The sequence below is a fragment of the Macaca mulatta genome, chromosome 9, assembly GCF_049350105.2.
Source record: "Macaca mulatta isolate MMU2019108-1 chromosome 9, T2T-MMU8v2.0, whole genome shotgun sequence".
Lineage (NCBI taxonomy): Eukaryota > Metazoa > Chordata > Mammalia > Primates > Cercopithecidae > Macaca > Macaca mulatta.
In genome coordinates this window covers 103223445-103244581 of record NC_133414.1, presented here as the reverse complement: position 1 = coordinate 103244581, position 21137 = coordinate 103223445, and the positions used below count along the sequence as shown (strand labels likewise).

The following is a 21137-nucleotide window of genomic DNA, read 5'->3' as shown; positions in this document are numbered from 1 at the left end:
TCGCCCCCTGCACCCGAAGGGCCCTCCCGGCTCCAGGCGGGGCCGGCCAGGGCAGGTGTCTGGAGGTGTCGCTCCCGCCTGAGGCGCAAACTTGGGCGAGGAGTCTGGCGTCCCTGCAGCTCCTCAGCCCGCCCGGTACCTACCCAGCGGCCACCACCGCCGCCGCTCCTCGCCCGCCAGCGCGCCGGCCTCAGAGTGAAGGAAAGTGAAACAGAAACAGCACCCGCCGCGGCCTGGCCGGTCCCCGCGCCCCGTCCGCTCTCCCCCTGCAGGCGGGAGCGCGCCGGCTCTGTGGGGCCACTCGGCTCAGGCCCGATAGGGCGCGGCGGGCCTCGGGGCCCAAGTCCGGTGCCGCCTCCAAGGGCAACTCCACCCACTTCCAACCGGCGGCACCGCCCGCCCCGCCGCCCGGCCACGCCCCCACCACCCGGCCACGCCCACCACCACGCCCGGAGGCCGCGCCTGCTGCCTGCGCTCCTCGCAGGTGCAGCTGCCGCCCTGGCTCCTGCGCTACACGTAGCTCTGGCCAAATATTATCTCGGTTCTTCTTATTCTCACCATCCACCCCTTCGGTTGTTTTCATCATAACAATGACTGGCATATTTTTCCTGGAGGGTTTAAAAGCAACGGTCAGTGATGAGACTGACTCACCCTGAGAATTTGTCTCCTGAGCTGCGTCTTCCCCAAGTCTGTACCACCTGCGCCGAAGTAGGGACAAAGCCATCCCTTGATTTGCACCTTATTTGAAAATCACTAACAAACTTGTTACTGTAGCGTGCGTCCAGAGATCATGGTCGTTGACAACTATAAGCAAACGGGAACGTTGTGGAGGGTAAGGGTGGGGGGAGGGTGAGTGGTAAAGAAGCATTACTGTTTGCAAGGTTCAAAACAAACAAAAGCCCAGTACTCTTTCTAGTGGACTTTGAGACCTACAAGAGACCATTCACTGCAAAAACCTTCATTCAAAAACGTGTATTTTAGAAGCCAGAGCAGTGATGGCTTAAGAAAATGACAATAATAGAGGGTAGGGGAGATTGTCAATGCAAAGTATTTGCTTTTTCTCCAACTGATAGGCGTTAGCTTCTTTCTATATATAGTGATAGATGACTCTAAGTGGCAAACCAACAAACAACCGCTAGTCCAGCAGTCATACAGGTGTTCAAAGATCCATTTCAAGTTTAAAATGCATCAAGCAGTAGACCAAGGCAGCTTTTGAAACTATCCATTTTATAATCAAACTTTAACATAAGTTTAAAAATTGCCATTTCTAATATCACAGTAGGAGCAATACATTTTCTGAAACAGCTTTAAATGACCATATTCTTATAGTCCTTTAAAGAATCATTTTGCAAAATCGTATATGCCAATGTCCAAGCTGGGATCAACTTCATAAGTCACAGCAATCACAATGAGTAAGAGAAAACAAGCGAGGTCAAATAACTTCATGGCAGTAGGATTACTCTTTACCCTTCATATCTTTCATTTCAGAGACTAAATAGAACAATATGTGAAAAATCACCCCATTTCTAGTGTGTTTAAAATATGTATTGGAGGATATTACTGTATATATACCACAATATATAAAAATGACTTGTTATTTTCCTATTTTGTGTCTGAAACTATTTTAAATATATTTTAAAAGAATAACAATGAAGTCCAGGGGGCTTAAATGTGATTGATGACCAATCACAAGTGCAGTTAATCAGTATTCCTGAAGGAAACGAGCTTGAAGACTGGTTTTAGGATGACATATGTTAGCAATGAAGGAAGGGGTCACAAACATGTGATAGAGCAGTACCTGAGGATGAATGTGGAGGTGGGGTTGCCAGAATGGACTTGGGATGAGTGAGAACTACAACCTTTGTAAGGCAATCTGTGCTTTGTATCTGGAGAGGCAGCAATAGTTTGTAGTAAAGTGTTATGTGGCTTTGCCTCTGCCCTCTTCAGCAACCATTCCATCTCTTCCACCCCAATTTTAAAAAATGCACACATACACAAAATAAAAACAAGTTTAAAAACTCAAACATTTGTCTGGTTAAAAAAAAATAATAATAATAGGCCTGGCATGGTGGCTCATGCCTGTAATCCCAGCACTTTGAGAGGCTGAGGTGGGCGGATCATGAGGTCAGAAGTTTGAGACCAGACTGGCCAATATGGTGAAACCCCATCTCTACTAAAAATACAAAAATTAGGTGGGCATGGTGGCAGGTGCCTGTAGTCCCAGCTACTTGGGAGGCAGAGGCAGGAGAATCGCTTGAACCTAGGAGGCGGAGGTTGCAGTGAGCCGAGATAGCACCACTGCACTCCAGCCTGGGCAACAGACAAGGCTCCGCCTCAAAATAATAATAATAATAACAAAGTATTATTATTGTAATGGTAAGAGGGAATGTTGCGAAATGGCAACTTTCCTGTGTGATGTGTATGCAGATTTTAAGTATTAAAACATGGGACTTTCAGCTGCTGTGCTGCCTCTCCTTTTCCCCTGGGGCTCCTTACCAGTTACTTATCCTAGTATAGTCCCTTGGTACTGCCAGTGGGGGCAGAGGACAAACGATGGAAGCTATAACATGAGGGGGTAGCTCTGATAACAAATCTCAAGTACCAGGAGGACCCTCAAGTAAACAAAGGCCTGGAAGCAACTGGATATATAGGGCCAGGGGGAAAAAAAAAAGGCAGGATAAAGGAATCATAGCTGGGAGTCCCCTTATCAATAATGTACTCCAGCTTTCTCATTTTACAGATGTAGAAACTAACATCCTGAGACGTGGCAAATTCATAATTACAGAGCTGATCCTGGTAGAGCCAAGACCAAAATAAAGGTGCCAGGTTCAGTTTTCTTTAACATCTCTTGAGAGTACTTCTCAAGTCCAAGAACTTAAGGGAGGTCTGGAAAGAAACAGATTAGGGCCGGGCGCGGTCGCTCATGCCTGTAATACCAGCACTTTGGGAGGCCAAGACGGGCAGATCAACTGAGGTCAGGAGTTCAAGACCAGCCTGGCCAACACGGTGAAACCTTGTCTCTACTAAAAATATCAAAATTAGCTGGGCTTGGTGGCAGGTGGCTGTAATCCCAGCTACTAGGGAGGCTGAGGCAGGAGAATTGCTAGAACCCGGGATGTGGAGGTTGCAGTGAGCTGAGATGGTGCCATTGCACTCCAGTCTGGGGGACAAGAGCGAGAATACATTTAAAAACAAAACAAAAAAACCACAGATTAAATTTTTTTGTTGTTGTTAAAAAAGGAAGAAAGAAAGAGAAGAATGGATGAGGAGAGGGAGGGAAATAACTGTCTAGATGGCACTTAGGAGTGAAGTGGCCACTGGTGATTCCCTATCAAAGAAGCATAATCCCAAAGTGGTAATTGTTGCATTTGAGTTTTGGCCCAGACTCTTCCAGAGAACCACAAATGGCTCTTAATAACTCCTAGAACTACTTGGAGCTATCTGTATATCTAACAAATGTTTTCATTACTTTATATTTTATGTCTAGATTTTTATTTCATTTATGGCTGGGCAATAGATGGGTAGGCAGTTCTATACTAAAAGTTCACATTCCTTTCCTGCCTAATAAATACATCATTAATTAACTGAATTTTAGTGACATAATGTGGTTGAAAAATGTGGTTATATATTTACATTTCCCTGAAATATTAAATAAGGCAAATTTTTCAGTCAGGCGCGGTGGCTCATGCCTGTAATCCCAGCACTTTGGGAGGCCAAGGCGGGTGGATCATAAGGTCAGGAGATCAAGACTATCCTGGCTAACATGGTGAAACCCTGTCTCTACAAAAAACACAAAAAATTAGCCGGGCGTGGTGGTGGGTGCCTGTAGTCCCAGCTACTCAGGAGGCTGAGGCAGGAGAATGGCGTGAATCCAGGAGGCGGAACTTGCAGTGAGCCAAGATCACGCCACTGCACTCTAGCCTGGGCGACAGAGCGAGAGACTCTGTCTCAAAAAAAAAAAAAAAAAAAAAAAAAAAGTGAAGTGAAATTTTCATTATTACAAATTATATATCTAAGAATGCTATTTAATATTTTAACACAGAGAGCCTTTAACATGTAAACTACTCTCCATAATATAAAGGTCTTCCTATAGAGATTAGAGAAAATATTATAATTGAACATAAATGTCCTATAAGGCCCACATATATTTATTTTATGACCATGAATATTATAACTGTAAATCTATGGTTGCCTAAAATCGATGATGGAGGAATGGTAGGGGGAACAGAGAATTGAAGAGAACTTCCAATCACCCTTGACCATGTCTTTCTCTTACTGCACCCCTCTCCCACAATCCAATAATTTTCAAGGACATCCCATGCTAAATGTCTCTTAAATCCCTCCATTTAGCCACCCTGTTCAGATCACTATCATCTCTACTCTCTATCACTCAATGAACTCTTAAGTAGTCTTCCTATAGCTCTTTTCTGCCAAAGCATCTTCCACAGAAGAGCCAGAAGACTCTTTCTAACTATATAAATTTGATCATGCTGTTCTCTGGCTTTAAAAAACCTCATGGGATAATGCCCAAACACTTAATAAGGCTATTTCAGATCCCTTTCACTTCTACAGCGTCCCCACCCCTACTTGAACTCTGTGCTCCAGCCATAATGTACCCCTTTACTCTCTAGTTAGCTAGACAGGTCTTCTTCCAAATGAACACCCTGTCTTTATCCCCTCACCCTTCCCCACCTCTGCTAAGTCTGACCAACCCTTATATATCGTTTCAGGTATCAGCTGATTTCAAAGGTCACCTTCCCAGGCACCTCAAAGCTGCCAAAGAGCCTCCTCTATACACACAGACCATATTCATACAAAACGACTCACATTTATCCTCTCAAATCAAATATCACACTCTTAGATTATCTGATTTACTCATCTGTATCTCCCACTACAGTGTAAGCCCAGTGGATCCACTGCTTGGCTATGCATATCTCTAGCAGAGTGGATGGCAGAAAGCAAGTGTTCAAATAAATGTTTATTGAAAAACTGAATAATTGCACACATTCTAAGAACTGATCCTATGTATTCTTTATTGGGTTTCTTCTTGAAGGGATCTTTACAAAGAATGTGTTAAGACATAATCCCTGCCTTCTTGGGTTATTAATTAAAATCACACCAGGGAGTAGAGATTTATCCACAAGAAACAATTATGGCGCAATATATCAAAATTTATTAATAAAGTGTTAAATGGAACATGATCAAGTGACAAAAACTCCAGTTGAAAGCAGCAGCACTATGGGTGGACAAGAAATTAGTCCTACATGCCTTCTCTGCCAGTTACAAATGAATGGTCATGGCATATGGATGGTAAATAAGGCGGCCAGGAAAAAAAGTGTGTTAGCTGTCAACTCCAGCCTAACCATGGCCAGCATCAGCAGCTTGGATTATGGTCTGAGAAGAGGCCCTGAAGGGCTGGGTGGTGAGACTTCCCCATCCCATCTCTTTTCAAAGACAGCAAACTCAGCAAAAGAGGGCACATTTGAAAATACTAATAGTGCAGCTATGGGAACTAGATCAGACCTGACAACCTCCTAAGGAGAAGGAGGTATGTCTTTATTTCCATGATGTTAAACAAGGGAATTTAAGCTGCTGACAGGTATTCTCCCTTTCTAGCTTTTCGGATGAGTATTATATGCATATTAAGAAGAATCTGTGAACAGGGAGTTTCAAAGTGCTTTTCACACAAGTCATCAAGGTCGAGGTCTGTTCACTAACTATATTACTGAATTATAAAAGAGGAGGCTTTGATACCAGATCATTTCAATATCATCATTTTAATTTATTAAATTAAGAAAACTGCAGAAAAATCCAAGGAAGAGAAGTAATTACATGTATTCATTTATGCTTTTAAAAAGCAAGTTCTGTCAAGAACTGTTGTTCCTGATTTGAACAACTTACAATGATATTTCACTTCCCAAAAATGTTAGGAGGGTGATGCTTATTACAAGTACTGATGAGGAAGTTAATTAGAACTTCATGATTATAAATTCATAGATCACCATTTCCTTTACAATATTTCCGTAACTATTGATTATTTAATCCTTTTTATAAGTGAAGTCTGAAATTTTAAGTAGAACACTCATTTCTACTAGAAAAGGAAAGACTTTCTGTAATTAGAGCCTGAACTTATAAGCATAAATTGATTTTAAAATAACTATATTCTGGCTTATATCCCCATTTGGGGATTCTCTGCTCCTTCCTTTCAATTTAGTTTAATCAACATTTCTCTGGATCCATTTCCTTCCTTGTCTTCCTCAGACCCAGTGCAATCATCATCAACTTTCTCCCTGTTTTGGTTATATTTTATCTGCAGTTCTTTAGCCTTTTCGCCGTTCATCTGTTTGTCCTGCTCCTCTATCAGTGTGCTTGTCTGCAAATCAGTACTACTAAAAATATGCTATCCCAGTCAACTGGGTTATTAATGCTGCATTTTGTTTTGCTTTGTTCTTAAAATTACTCCTGTATATGCCTGGACAAATTCTCTCCTATTTCTCATAGCCAAGATTTTGAATTTGATCAGTTCCCTTAAATTCCCTAACCCAGAGATAGCTAAGTATAGTCCCTTCTTCTGGTAGCAACCTCCCTGGAGGAAATTTCCCCTCCCCTACAACATGCAATTGTGCTGTTACTCCAGTAGTCCCATGGCCGTCTTCTCTCTGTGCATCTATCTTTACATGATGTTCTCCTTGTCTGTCTCTCTCTCCTTTTCATTTTTTTTAACATATATTTTTTAAGACAAAGTCTCTGTCTCCCAGGCCAGAATGCAGTGGTACAATCACGCCTCACTGCAGCCTCGACCTCTCAGGCTCAAGTGATCCTCCCACCTCAACCTCCAGAGTAGCTGGGACCAAAGGTACATATCACCATGCTCAGAAAATTTTTGTATTTTTTGTAGTGACAGGATTTCACCGTGTTTCCCAGGCTGGTCTCGAACTTCTGGGCTCAAGCAATCCACCCACCTTGGCCTCCCAAAGTGCTGGGATTACAGGCGTGAGCCACCAGGCCTGGCCTTTTCCTCTTCTTATAAGGACACGAGTCTTATTGAATTAAGAGCCCAAATTGATTATACCTTCCAAGAATATGACTTTACCAAATAAATTCATATTCACAGGCAGCAGAGGCTAAGACTTCACCAGTTCTTTCTGAGAGACTCAATTCAACCCATAGCAGGCATTTAGAATAAATCTGTTTAATGTTTAACATGTAGTACATAACACTTAATGTGGCACATTAAAATAATGAAGTGGCTGGGCATGGTGGCTCATACCTGCAATCCCAGCACTTTGGGAGGCCAAGGTGGGTGGGTCACCTGAGGTCGGGAGTTCGAGACCAGCCTGACCAACATGGAGAAATCCCATCTCTACTAAAAATACAAAAAAAAAAAAAAAATAGCCAAGTGTGGTGGTGCATGCCTATAATCCCAGCTACTCGGGAGGCTGAGGCAGGAGAATTGCCTGAACCTGGGAGGCGGAGGTTGCAGCAAGCTGAGATCGCGCCATTACACTCCAGCCTGGGCAACAAGAGCAAAACTTCATCTCAAAGAATTTTTTAAAATAAAATAAAATAATGAAGTTAATGAACAAAGTACAGAAGTGTACTTATAATATCTGACACAGAACTAATTTGTGCTACATGTAGCCAAATAGAGATTACTTATACATTTATGCATACGTGTATACAAATACATACATAGATATCCACACATATGTAGAGTATATTTTAAGGACTGCACAGACTAAGAAATAGACATGTTCCTTCAAATATTAGTCATACTTTTGATTCATCTCTCTTACATTTTCTAAAACACAAATAGCATTAATACTAATTAATAACTATTCATGCCAGTAAATGCATGGCATTATATTTGGAGTGCTACACAATAAACTATTAGCATTTACAAGCTTTGACCCTTGAAAACACTTAAACTGCACATAAGAACACTCTCTATACCAGATATGGAAGCATCTATAATATTCAGAATTAAGATACAGACGAGCAGCACTTAGGAAGTATAACTTATTGTGATTAAAATATGAGTGTTTATAATATTACCCTTTGAAGATGCTATTTCTTCATATAGTATAACACACATGCCGTACAATTTTTCATAGTTTCTACCATGAAGATGAGTCTGAAGTACAACTTACTCAGATCTTTACAAAGAGAAGACATCAAGCTTAATAAAAATCCAAACGCCCCACTAGATGAATTAAACTTACTTCCAGCTAAGAAAAAAATCTTAAGATTAAAGAAAAACTTTAAGGAAGGGTATTAAAACAGAACTCTTGTTTTTATAGAGAGCTGCCTTCCATTTTCTTACCTACCCAAAGTGTGAACACAACAAACAGAATTAGCAGGCATGCGTTATAGAAGTTAAGTTCTACAATTCTTCTAGGGATATTCATAGTTATTTTCCACTTTGATTTATTCAGATTCAATTCTCTATCTCATTCCTGTCAGTACAGTAACCTCTGAGTATACAATATAAAATATTCATCAGGAAAAAAAAGCAAACCAAACTTCCAGCTACTTCTGGTCAAATAATTTGTTTCCTCTAACTGACCAGAGTAAGAGTTATCTGTGACTATTAAGGGACACTCCAAATTACTCTGATCTAATTATTTCTCAATGACTTTTACGCATGTTCATCAAATCTGTGAAATGGGGATGTAGTGAAAACAATAGCCTCATGCAATACATCACTTCATGTATCTTCCTGCGCCTTCTTGAACAGTCTGGAAATTATGGTGACACCTCTAATATCCCATTTTCAACTGCCTGAAGGCAAAAAGCAACTCTATATAAAGCTTTCTCAAGCTTCAATTAACCTATTCTGAGTATCAGCTTCATTTCTCTCCCTTGACTAATAACTAACAATGGAAAGAGCTCTTCCAAGTACACAGTACTTTGCTAAGCATTTTATATCATTATTGTTTCATTTATTATTTACGGCAACCCTGTAAGATAAATGAAATCATTGTCCTCATCTTATAAATGAGGAAACCATGGCACAGAGAGTTTGTGCAACAACCAGTATCACACTGCTCCTGACAATGGAGGCAAGAGCAGAACCTTGTGGTGTAGCTCCTGAACCATTCTAGTGCTGCTCAACCACCTTCCAGACCACTTTGCTCTGCAGCACTGCAACACCTCTGGGGCCTGGTTCCAGATAAGCTCTATAACCTTGTCTCCACTCTTTCCAAGATAAAACCTCTACTTCAACAACTAGACCAGGCTTCTTACTATCCCTCGAACACAGTGTGAATGCCAACCTCTAGCTTCTGCTTACACTGAGCCCTACTAACTGGAATGCTCTCCCTCCTCCTCCTCTTCCTCTTCTTCACCATTCAGTTGCAATTCTACATCTTCCTAAACTGTTCATTCTTCCAGCCTTTCTACCTCATAGGAATCTCTTCCTATGAAGAGAGAAGAACTGCTAGAGACCCACGAACCTGATACCTAAGTTGGTTTTGTGTCAGTACTGACATTTCACATTTATGCAGATCAGGTCCAATAGTAAATGACCTGAAGGCAGGGACAGGTATGGCCCCTGCAAAGGTCTGGGAACCTGGCAGGAGCTCAACAAATGCTGGCTGAATTTACAATAACCTCTATAACAATACGGTAAGAGTAACACAGCACACTGTCTTGGAGTAACACTCTAAGAAATCACTTCAAGATTTCCAGACATTAAAGGCACCACCTAACTTTCCAGAATATTCTTTAACTTAACAACTAATTCCCCCAGCTAGTCACATCAACTAAGTATGCATTTCTGTGTCTGGATAGAGCCAAGTCAGTATTATACATATGTGCATAAACAGCCAGGGACTGACATTTGAGCAACGTTCAAACACAGCATTGGAAATCTAATGAGGAATTTAAGTTTGCTGTAATCAAAATAATGCTTTCAAAAAGCTGGTAAGATGGGAAATAAAAATAAAATGCACCCATTACCATTCTTTTTTGCTTTGGACCACTTATTTAACAAATACCTCCTGGTACCTAATGCATGGTAAACACTGCTTTAGGCACTGTGAAGGATGCTACTACAGTCCTTCTGGGTTTTTGTGTGACGCAGTTCACCTGTCTGAGAATTTTTTTGTGTCAGAAAACGTAAGATATTCTTCTACATTTAAATGAGAGAATAGGTGAACCTTGCTCTCCTACTTACTATCTCCACAATACATACACATTTTTGAGACAATACAAACAGAGTTTTGGGTTAATACTGGAAACATTTCTGAATTTCAGTGATTATTTTTAAATGTGTTTCACAGGAGAGAGAAAGGGAGAGACCAAACAGCAGAAAGCAGGTGTGGTCTAATTGGCACCAGGTGTCTAGCACTAGAGGCACTGAACAGCCTTTCTGCTTTCCACCAGGTGTTGGCACCCAGCCATGACAAAGCCCCTGAATACTGTACTAGTGGCCTCCACAGACCACAGGTTCTGCTGGCCCTGTGCTTCTATAGCAACCACTGAACCTCTGTGGGCCGATGATCTCTTACCAAGCTAAGCCAATTATCCAGTTTGACATTAGAGATCTGCAGGTGGCATCCTCTAACAAAGATGACTTAAAAGGTACCTACTTGTGTATCTTACTAGATTTGCAGGTTAGCATTTAGAAGTAATGTTTTCACAGTGTGGCTATGTTAAACAATCTTCTGTAACATACACATAATTGAGAGACAGAGAATAAAATTCATACTAACTCCACATCGTTCAATGAACACAAATGTGTGCTGTGACCAGGAAGCACAAGAGCTGTAGCACTCTCTGGCAGAAAAAGGATCTCAAGCAGCAGGTGGACTGTGTGCAATAAGGGGAAGGGCATCCAAGTCTCCCAGCAGACAGGTGGGGTCCCAGCCCTCTAGGAAGAAGGAAACGTTAAGGGAGAGCAGTGGGGCATATGAAGTTGCAAATCATTTATATGTCAGAAACTGCCCAAGCTTTACAGATGTCTAATGCTCTGATCTGCTATCCATCTAAATGCCAGAAGTGGCAAAAGACACAAATGGTAGAGATTAAAAGGAAGAAATAAACAACAAACAAAAACACCCATTTGGAAATCTCAATTTCCAACATGTCAATCTCATTGAGTTGACATGTGCATATTGGTTCCACATTCATTCATTCCCCAAGGCCCACTGGTAGCTACTAAACTAGAAGACTCTACTCCTATCAGCAGATATCCTCCAATTCCTTTTTCTCTTTAATCTAATTTTTCATAAAGACAAAGCCTCACTATGCTGTCCAGGCTGGTCTCAAACTCCTGGTCTCAAATGATCCTCCTGTCTTAGCCTCCCAAAAGTTCTGGGATTACAGGTATGTGCCACTGTGCCCAGACCCATCCTCCGACTTCTGACAGATGTCTAAAGAGGAAGTCCCTCACTTGTAAAGTTCTCTTCTTCTACAAGGAAGATCCCATCAATTAACATAATTAACAGACTAAGGGAAAATATTAGTTAGATGACAGATGAGTAAATGAAATTATGTCAGAAAAAACGATTAATGATAAAATGTAAATAAATTAAACGAAGTTACTAAGCAACACAAAATACTATGTATATTGGTAATTCTGAATAAATGAATTGAACGTAACAGTAACAAACTACAAATGGCCAGAATGCCAATGACTTCTAAAGGGGAAAAAAGTATTTGACTAAAAGCCACTGAAACCTGCCAATGGCAGAAAGCTCACACTCCTGTAGAGCAAGAAAAATGAGAATTTACTTTTTGATTAGGAGAGCTCAAACTGCCTAACTTCCCTTGGTACCAATAAAGTTTGGTTTAACTAACAGAGAAAATCAGTAGAGACACATCCAACACTGAAGGTGACACTATTTCCCATGGTCCCAGAAACCAGGAACTGAAGCCAGCTCCCTGAAAGGTCAGGATTTCAAGAGAAATGCAAAATAAGCATGAGTGTGAGGCCAGCATTTCTCATTATCATGATTTCTGGGACTCAAGGAGGTGGGGTGCATGTCTTCTCTCCCCTATGCCTACCAGAGTTCATACATTTTCCAAGAGATCATTCTCTTCTATGATAATGAGGTGAATTTTTCATACTAATACAGGGAAAGCAATGTGTTTTGGCTCTTCCCGATGAGCCCATAGATACCTGCAGCTTTGCTACTTCAGCCAGGGTTCACAGATCAGCATCGGCATCACCAGGAAGCTTGTTAGGAATGCAGAATCTGGGCCCTCAGGTGATTCATACACAATTAAAATTGAAGCGGCACTGTGAATGGACTAAAAATATTTCTTACTCCTAGGATTAGGTATTTATGTCCCCAGATGCCAAGGATCAGTGCAGTTAGGCCAACTCTAGGACAATCTGAGCATCAAAATGAGCAAGAGGAATGGATCACACACACTGAATTTAAAGAAAATAATCCATGAGTCCATATTTACAACAAGCAAGCAAATAACCAAATGGGAGAAAAAGAAGACTCCTTCTTTTCAAGAGAATGTCAACTTATGTAAGGAATGAAAGAATTATAAAATCACTATTTTATAACCATGTTATTAATTGATTCAGGCAAGAATCTCCAGGGATCCTAAAACTATTAAGAAAAACGTGTTGGGGAGCAGGATATTTACATAGTAGTACAGTGTCTCTCCATAGAGATAGTCTAATTTCATGTAATTAAAACTGATACTATAAATTTATGAATTACAAAGGGGGAAAGTTACCTTTACAATGGAGAAATCCATTGGATGCTACCTAAACAGTGATTGCATTTAACAGCACTAATAATGGGATAATCCGACATTATGTACCTGCTGAGATGACGCTCTTAGGAGGATACATTATCACCTATGTAGTATTTCTGCCCAAAATGTCTATCCTGACTATAATCATTTGGAAACATAAAATAAGTCCACACTGAGGGTCATTTTACAAAACAAATGGCCTACACTTTTCAAAAATATTAATGTCATGAAAGACAAAGAAAAATTGAGAAAGATTAAAGAAACTTGATAACTAAATATAATGTGTGATTTTAGACTGTTGCCTGAATTGGGACTTCATTATTGTTATGGTTATAAAGGATATCATTGGGACAGGTCTGCACATTAGATACTATTATCATATTTCCTGAATATGGTAACTGTATCTCCTTTCTTAGGTGATACAAACTGAAGTATTTAGAGGTAAAGGGTCATATCTGCAACTACTCTTAAATGGTTCATTGAAAATTGTAGTAACATGTATATAGAGAGATAAAGCAAATGTGGCAAAATGCTAAACAGTGAATCTAAGTGAGAGATATATGGATGTTCATTGAAATATTTTGGCAACTTTTCTGTAGATTTTGAATTTCTCAAGAAGCTGAAAGTAGAAAAAAAAGTGAAAGATCAAAAGCAATGAAATGACTAATGGCTCATCTCACAACTCTCTAGTAGAAGAATACTACCACCAGCTGCACATCCCTCACCAAAGTGGTCTTAAACTTAAATACAAGCAAATGACAGGCTGAAAAATTCCTCTTTAAAAGGTTTTTAGGAAAAGGGTCTTTCTATGCTAAAAGCTCCTTCTTAGAAAATGTGCCTCCTAATTCCTTCTACAGTGGGCCAGGCTATGTTCTCAGCACAGGAAATACAGCAGTGAACCAGACAAAGCTCCTGCTCTCACAGACCCTGCATACTAGTAGAAGGAAATAGGCAATAAACAAATAAATAAGGTCATGTAGTGATCAGTGCTGTAAAGGAAAATAAAACCAAGACTCTGGAGCAGTGCTATTTAAAACAGGGAGGTGAGAGAAGGACTTAGTTAGGTGACATTTAGCACAGACCTGAATGAGGTAAGGGACTAAACTGTGCAGGTAACTGGGGAAAGAGCATACCAGGCAGAGAATACAGAATGTAAGGCAAAGGCATGGAGGCAGGATCATGCTCAGGCGCAGTGAGGATCACGCTCAGGCACAACGGAGAGAGCACAGGAAAGGAGGTCAGAGACCATGCAGTCCCCCACAGGCTGTTACTGAGACTTCACCCTTTACTCTAAGTTGATTGCTGTCTCCTACCATTTCTACCTACCCAGTGTTCTTGTTCCAGACTGGCAACGATGCAGTTGCATAATGAAGGGACCACTGTGGGGAAATGCAGCCAAGTGTACTCTCCTAAGTGCGTTGAGGCTTCATGCAGGCTTTCCTTGTCTGCTAGTTCCATCCCAGGTGATAGCTTCCTCATACTCTGCCTAATTCCTTTCTCCCTCCCACTCTCTTTTATTTCTCATTCAAAGGCATCAAAAATTGTCTCTTTGGTTTGAGAGATTTAAAAAAAATGTGGTTTATCATTGCTGACATGTTGAAGAGTCTTATTTATAACACCTAGTGCTTGTTTTCACAGAAGTCACTATCCTTTTCAAATGTTACTTTTGTACCTACCTTTCCATTCTCCTTTAATCAAACCTGCTTCTTCTCCGAGTTCTGCTGTTCAGCTCCTTGACGGCAGGGGCTACCCTGTTTACTCTTTCATTCCTAGTGACAAGCACAGACTTTGGCACATAGTAGTTCTCTGATAAATATTTGTGGCACTATTTTATAGATAAAAGATTAAAAAGCCAATTTCTTGTTAGGCTGTTGCTAAAACTTGCCAAAATGTTGGTATACCATCTCTTTTAGTTTTTTTTTTTTTTTGAGACAGAGTCTCAGTCTGTCATCCAGGCTGAAGTACAGTGGTGTGATCTCAGCTCACTGAAACCTCTGCCTCCCGGGTTCAAGCAATTCTCCCACCTCAGCCTCCCAAGTAGCTGGGATTATAGGTGCCTGCCACCACACCTGGCTAATCTTTGTATTTTTAGTAGAGATGGGGTTTTGCCATGTTGGCCAGGCTTGTCTCGAACTCCTGACTGCAAGTGATCCACCTGCCTCAGCCTTCCAAAATGCTGGGATTACAGACTGAGCCACCGTGCCCTGCCTCAGTTTTATTAACTGTAAATACACTGTTGATGATTCTGATGTGGTCCAATGCAGGGCAAAGAATTTGGCATAAAGTAGAAACTCTCTAGGTGTTTGATGGATAGATGAATAGTTAGATGGACAAACACAGATTAAATAGGACTTGTGTGGGCTGGCCGGAGAAACTCATCATTTATAATGTTCACAACATTGTTTCTTCAGGAAAAATGTACTTTGAGCTTGGCACAAACAGTTTATGAATGAACACTGGAATATAGCTTTGTCACTTAAAATACTAATATCTAGGTCTGTGGGTGTGTTTTTATTCACAGATTATCTGTGAAGGATTTAGAGTGCCAGGTCTGACCTGGGGAAGGGTGGCAGATAATTTGCTCCATGTTAGCTGAGCTATGTGTGTGTGTGTGTGTGTGTGTGTGTGTCTGTGTGTGTCTGTGTGTATTTAAAATGTCTAGTCATTTAGAAACCCAGAAGAAAGAAAAATCACTCCATAGTAGCCTTTCAAAATGTTTGGGAACAATTGTGCTCAAGGTTGGATGACAGGGAAAAATCAAAGAAATGAAGATTTTGCCCAACTTAGTGACTCTAGTGAGAGAGATAAATATATTTTATGCATTTAAAATAATTGTATTTACATATCTAATCTCAGTGGACCATAAGAATTAGGATCCTAAACTATATTACATATAACTTAGTTTACTCATAAAATTTTAGAAAATTGTTTATGTAGATAAAAATTATAAGTTTACTAGATAGCTTATCAATATATTTCAATTTAAATATAGCTATGTATTCCAAACTTTAAGAAACATTATTTCTGGTATTTTATGAGAAAGAAGTTCAAACTTGAACATGAAGGAAATCTTTCACCATTGTGCCCAGATAAAGGCATTTATTACATTTCTTGATCTTGGTGACCTACACAGAATCAAAACAATACCCAAAGTACTCATTTTCACAAAAGACAGTGAGGCAGTGAATGGAGGAAGGAATCTGAAGAAGAGAGAAAAAAGGGCAGGATGGCAGTGGGGAACTTTTGCTATGTACAACTATTTTTATCCTCGGAGCTCTCCTTCTTCGCATTTTCTGGGTTCTCATGTTTATCATCTTCCAAGACTTGAGAACCAAACATTTGTCTGGAAAGGAATGGCTCTACCATTTCATATCCACTTATTCTGTGTTTTAGTAACTTCCAAACAGGTTGTTTGTAAAAATGTGCCTGGAACACAACAGTAAATAAAATAGACCTGGTCCGGTCATCATAGAATCTGCATTCTAGAAGAATTAAATTAATACCCACGAAGTAAGTATTAGTTAAAAGTATACAAGACAGTTACTTGAGGGCAAACATCTAACAAAAGGAGGAAAGACCAAGGTAAGGTTTTTAAAAATGAAAACCTTAATTCAGATTAAGGTTTAATTAAAACCTAATCCAATAAATTCAATTTATTATCCAATGCTGGAATCCTATCTAAGACATCCCTAACAGCCCACTTCCCTATCACAAAGCTTGTCAGAATATTTTATGAGGAGTAAAGAGTAGACATAAACTTATGCAAATTAAACATTATATTCATAATTCTAAAAGTTTCATCTTTATAAAAGCAAATAACTATTCAACAACATGTTCTCTAAATTTTATCACTACCTTATCTGTAGTTCTGGTTACAGGAATTAGAACATTTTTATGATTTTGTGGTGTCATGCTTCACAAACAATAAACAGCAAATAGTTGTACACTTATGAAAACTGCATAAAAGTGTTAAATTAGCTTACACTGACATAACGCTCATTTCAGAAATGTGGGCCTGACTGAAATTATTAGGTTCACGAAAATTAAACAGCCTAAAACAATCAGGTTTAAAACTTTTAAGTATATATAATTGTTTTTGTTGCTGAGAGATTTCCTAATTAAAAGAATAAAAGATCTATAAAATTTATTTCAATTTCAAAATTACAATGGAAATCAAAAATGTTAGAGAAAGGAGAAAACTACAGGAAAGAAAATTTCCATGAATATAGGTAATTGGTTTGTCAGGATGTAGCTTTCAAGAAATTAAAAACATGACTCTTGTACAAATATATATTAAGCAAATATCAAAAATTTATTTTAACTCAGCAGGATGGTACATCTGGTTCAGTGTAACACAGGAAAGACTGAAGTGCATACAGTCAACAAAATACAGAATACTGAAATAAGATTGCTAATTTAGATATAAAAGTAGTTACTATCCTATAGGGCAATAAAACTAAAACCTTTGGGGTTATCTTCTTTATCAAGCAGAAATCATTTGCAGGTGATCAATCTACAAATTAACATCTAACTTCATAGAATCTGGATCCTAATAAAAAGTAAATTAAACAAAGGAACACTTTCCTAGAGAATTACGTGATCCTTGACTGGTGTCTTAAGTGCTCCAAGAAAACACTAAAAAGACATGCAATCATCCTTGTGCCTTATTCCCAAATGTTGGATAATTTTTCTAAACATTTTAATATGCAACAAAACCTTGGCTACACAAAGCCCTCATGAATGGGTTAGTCTTGACAGTGGCATGCTCTAGAGACCTAAATTAGCCCTTAAAATCCTTAGTACCAAAGGGTTTGCTGGTAGATTGTGGCTGAACACTTCCCCTGCCCCTACCTCCATCAAGGCTGCAAAATCACCATTTTTGTTTGTTTGCTTTCTTGCCTTTTAAAATCATGTTTGGCCTATATTCTGCATCAGAAAATTTGCCACTTACCCTCTATTGTTTTGAGTCATTTTCACCAACACATTTCTTTACTGTTTTTCCTCCTTTGAAAATATCCCCTCATCTGAACATTAATCATGTCAACCTTTTAAGCAAAGAAGGATCTAACTCCTTCAACATAAATACATCTAAAAGTTGAGTCATAGTGATAATAAGCATTGTATTATATAGCATAAATGGCCAATCTCTTCGCCCAACTACCCCTTGCCCCAACATTAAGAAGCACGTTGAAAATAACTTACTATTTAAGATCAATAATTAGTTAATAACCTCTATTTACTGAAACCAATTGGGTACAAGAAGGAAGTTTTCAAGGCTTCTAAGGAGTCAAATATAGTAAAAACTTCTGGCTGTATATTATAGTATCCCTCATTTAGACTCTTAATAATTAACAGTAATGATTACTATGCAATGACTACTCACTATGTGCCAAATACTGTGCTAAGAGCTTACAAATTTATCCTATTAAATCCTCACAACAATCCTGTTAACTACTTTCTATTATTTGCCTCATTTTTCAGAAGAATAAACTGAATCACAGGGAATTAAATTAACTCTCTCAAGGTCACAACGGTGGGTTTTACTGAAATCATTAGGGTCACAAAAATGAATCAGCTTAAAACAATCAGATCACAATGGTGGTAGATTCAAATCCAGATTATTTTGCTTCAGAGTCTATAGGCTTAACCACTGCACTACATCAAAAAAGACAGAAGAACTATAAAAACAGATACATTGACCATCATCATCATAACACTTATATAGCTTATTTTATATGAAGGCATAGTTCTAAGCAATAATAAAAACTTATTTATTTCTCACAATAATCCTACGGGGTGAGTACAATTATTCTTCTCAATTTGGGAAAGAAGAAATTGAGGCAAAGAGTGGTTACTCCAGGTCACAATGCTAACAAAATGCAAGGCTTGGATATAATCCTGGACAGTGTAGCTCCCAAGTCCAGGACCCTCCCTTGATGCCATCCTGCTTCTTTTAACAATTTCAAAAGCACAGTACCAGTAAACAGTCCTAACTCTTCAGAACCTCTGAGGTTGGAAATCACCACATTAAAGCACAGAACCTTCACTAAATGTTCATTACTATAATCAAAAGTCATCAAGAACAGATTAAAAGGTTTTCATTCAGCCTTGTTAAGAAGGCAAAAAAGTAACACACTTACGCAAAATTTCATCCAAGATGGGTTTCTTAAAAAAAAAAAAAAAAAAAAAAAAAAAACCCACAAGGTTTTCTGGAAAATGAACTCAAAACATAACAAATGAGGTTACAGTAGTGTTAAAAAATCCTTCTGCAGACAATGTTTTTGTTCTTGCTGCCTTGGGGTTTCTCAGAATTCCCTCAGGGGCTATGGGTGGAGGGAGGAGGGGAGAAGATAGTTCTCCACTCCACCTTCAAACACATAGCTCTATTGATGTATTTTTTTACATACTGGGCTTCCCGGTAAGCTTTCACTTTGATGGGACCTAGGCTCCTGTTTATGATTTGAATGTGTTCCCCAAATTTCATGTGCTGAAAACTTAATCTTCAAATTCATTTGTTAATGGCATTTAGAGATGGGGCTTTGGGAGGTAATTAAGATTAGTAATCTCACTGGGGGGAACCATGATAGGACTGGTGGCTTTATACAAAGAGAGACCTGAGCTGACACACTCAGCCCCTCACCATGAGATGCCCGGCTCAGAACGTTGCAGAGGGTCTCCACCAGCAAGAAGGCCCTCACCAGATATTTCGACCTTGGATATCCCAGCCTCCAGATAAGTAAGCAATACATTTCTTTCCTTTATAAATTACCCAGTCTCAGGTATTCTGCTGTAGCAACAGAAAACTAAGACAGCTCCCATGAATATGTGGTCTAAGTGGGCGGCTCTTCTCACTTTTATAAAACTTTCCCCATCACCTCCCTGGTGTCTCAGGAGTTCCACTTCACACTATTTTTCCATTTACTTCTTGAATCTTGTGCTTGCCCAAGCTCTGACCATTCTCCCACCTGACCCTCCCTTTCCACTTCCCTTTGTCAACAATAATCACGAACACAGCTAATGTTATCAACCTCCTACACAGCAAGCTCTAGGTTAATATTTTTACATCAATTACTTCACTGAATGCTCTCAACACCCTTATGAATTGGGTTCTATAATTGGACCCATTGTATACAGGAAGAAACAAAAGCTTAATTTGCCACTGTCCGATGACCACTAAGTGATGAATATAGGATAAACCAGACGGACCACTAGAAAGGCCGCCACTCTTCACCAGTATACAATCCTGCCTCTCGGTCTCTGTCAATTATGTTCAAATTTCCCACTAAGACTGTGTTCAAGACTCAATAGCTTAAAAACAAAACAACAAATCAAAAAGCACCTTCCCTTCCGGAACAATCCCTTATAGCAGCACCTCAACAACGACAAATGCAAAGCACAGCTTTCAATGCAATCTCATCCATACCTGTTGATATTAATGCTTACAAAATCTCTTCTTCTTTCAAACATATATGTGCACTTCCCAGAAAGGGGCTACATCCCCTGTTCTTTCTATACCCTCACTCTCTCTTAACTAGATTACTTGAACAATTTTGGGCACTGAGTAGGAAGACATTAACAATCAGCATAAAGAACCTTGGTCAGTAGTCAGGATACCAGAGTTCTGGTTCAGTTTCAGGCAATCCCCTATAGCAGACACGGTCACTGTCTCCTCCTCCCGCCTATCTCCTCCACGCTCATCTCTACATGCTGAAGGCAGCATTCTTGAACACCTGTGGCTTTTATTCTGACTCTGGGAGCAGGTTGGGCCCTCTCCCAGGGTAAGGCAAAAATGCAGGGAACTTATCATCTCCAGGAAACAGCCCTCAGTCAAGGAGGATGGACAGTTGATGGGAAAGTAACCAAATTTCTCTGTCCTTTGGGTAGGATAGCCTGAGGCGTGTAGACTAGTTCCCAGAGTTACTTAAAGGGATTGAGCTCCAGTTGCCCAGAGCAGCAATTCTCTTGAAACTATACCCTTTATTGCCTTCTTTTTCCTCCCTGTCCCACTTCTCTACTTCCCTGCTGATATTTCTTGGAAGAACCTCTCATATAAACCACTTACTCTCAAATTCTTGTCTTGAGGTCTGTTTCTGGGGAAACTACACTAAAATTTATTCTCCCTTATTTATTCCACTTCCCTATCTGTCAAACAATAGAGTTGCATAAAGGATTTTTATGGCTTCTTTGGACTCTAACATCCTAGGATTTCAATGAACTCAATAAAATTTCAGTATTAAACTAAAACTGGCCTTGGTTACTTCTTAACTAAAATACTGCATCGTATCTTGGTGCTGTTGCTGAATTTCACATACATTAATGTGGAAGATGCTGGGAAGCAGAGATCAGATCCCCCTTCAGAGAAGCCTTTGGGCTGCACTTGACGGGGATATTGTTGGCCTCTTGCAGAGATGGCCTCA

The 21137-nt window shown here is 39.7% G+C and overlaps 1 protein-coding gene across 18 annotated transcripts in view; it reads right to left on the bottom strand.

Moving 5' to 3' along the window:
- PCGF5 (polycomb group ring finger 5) overlaps positions 1–21137 on the bottom strand; it is a 130894-nt gene that overhangs the window by 73656 nt on the left and 36101 nt on the right. For 7 of the 18 annotated variants that reach the window (XR_013398126.1, XM_077946754.1, XM_028826651.2 and 4 more), the window contains exon 1: positions 144–169. The exons of 10 other annotated variants lie outside the window; for them this stretch is intronic. The gene's annotated coding sequence lies outside the window, so the exon portion shown is untranslated. Of the gene's footprint in view, positions 1–143; positions 170–651; positions 829–21137 lie in introns of those variants that run through there. One more of the 18 variants, XM_015147674.3, reaches the window with a different exon arrangement.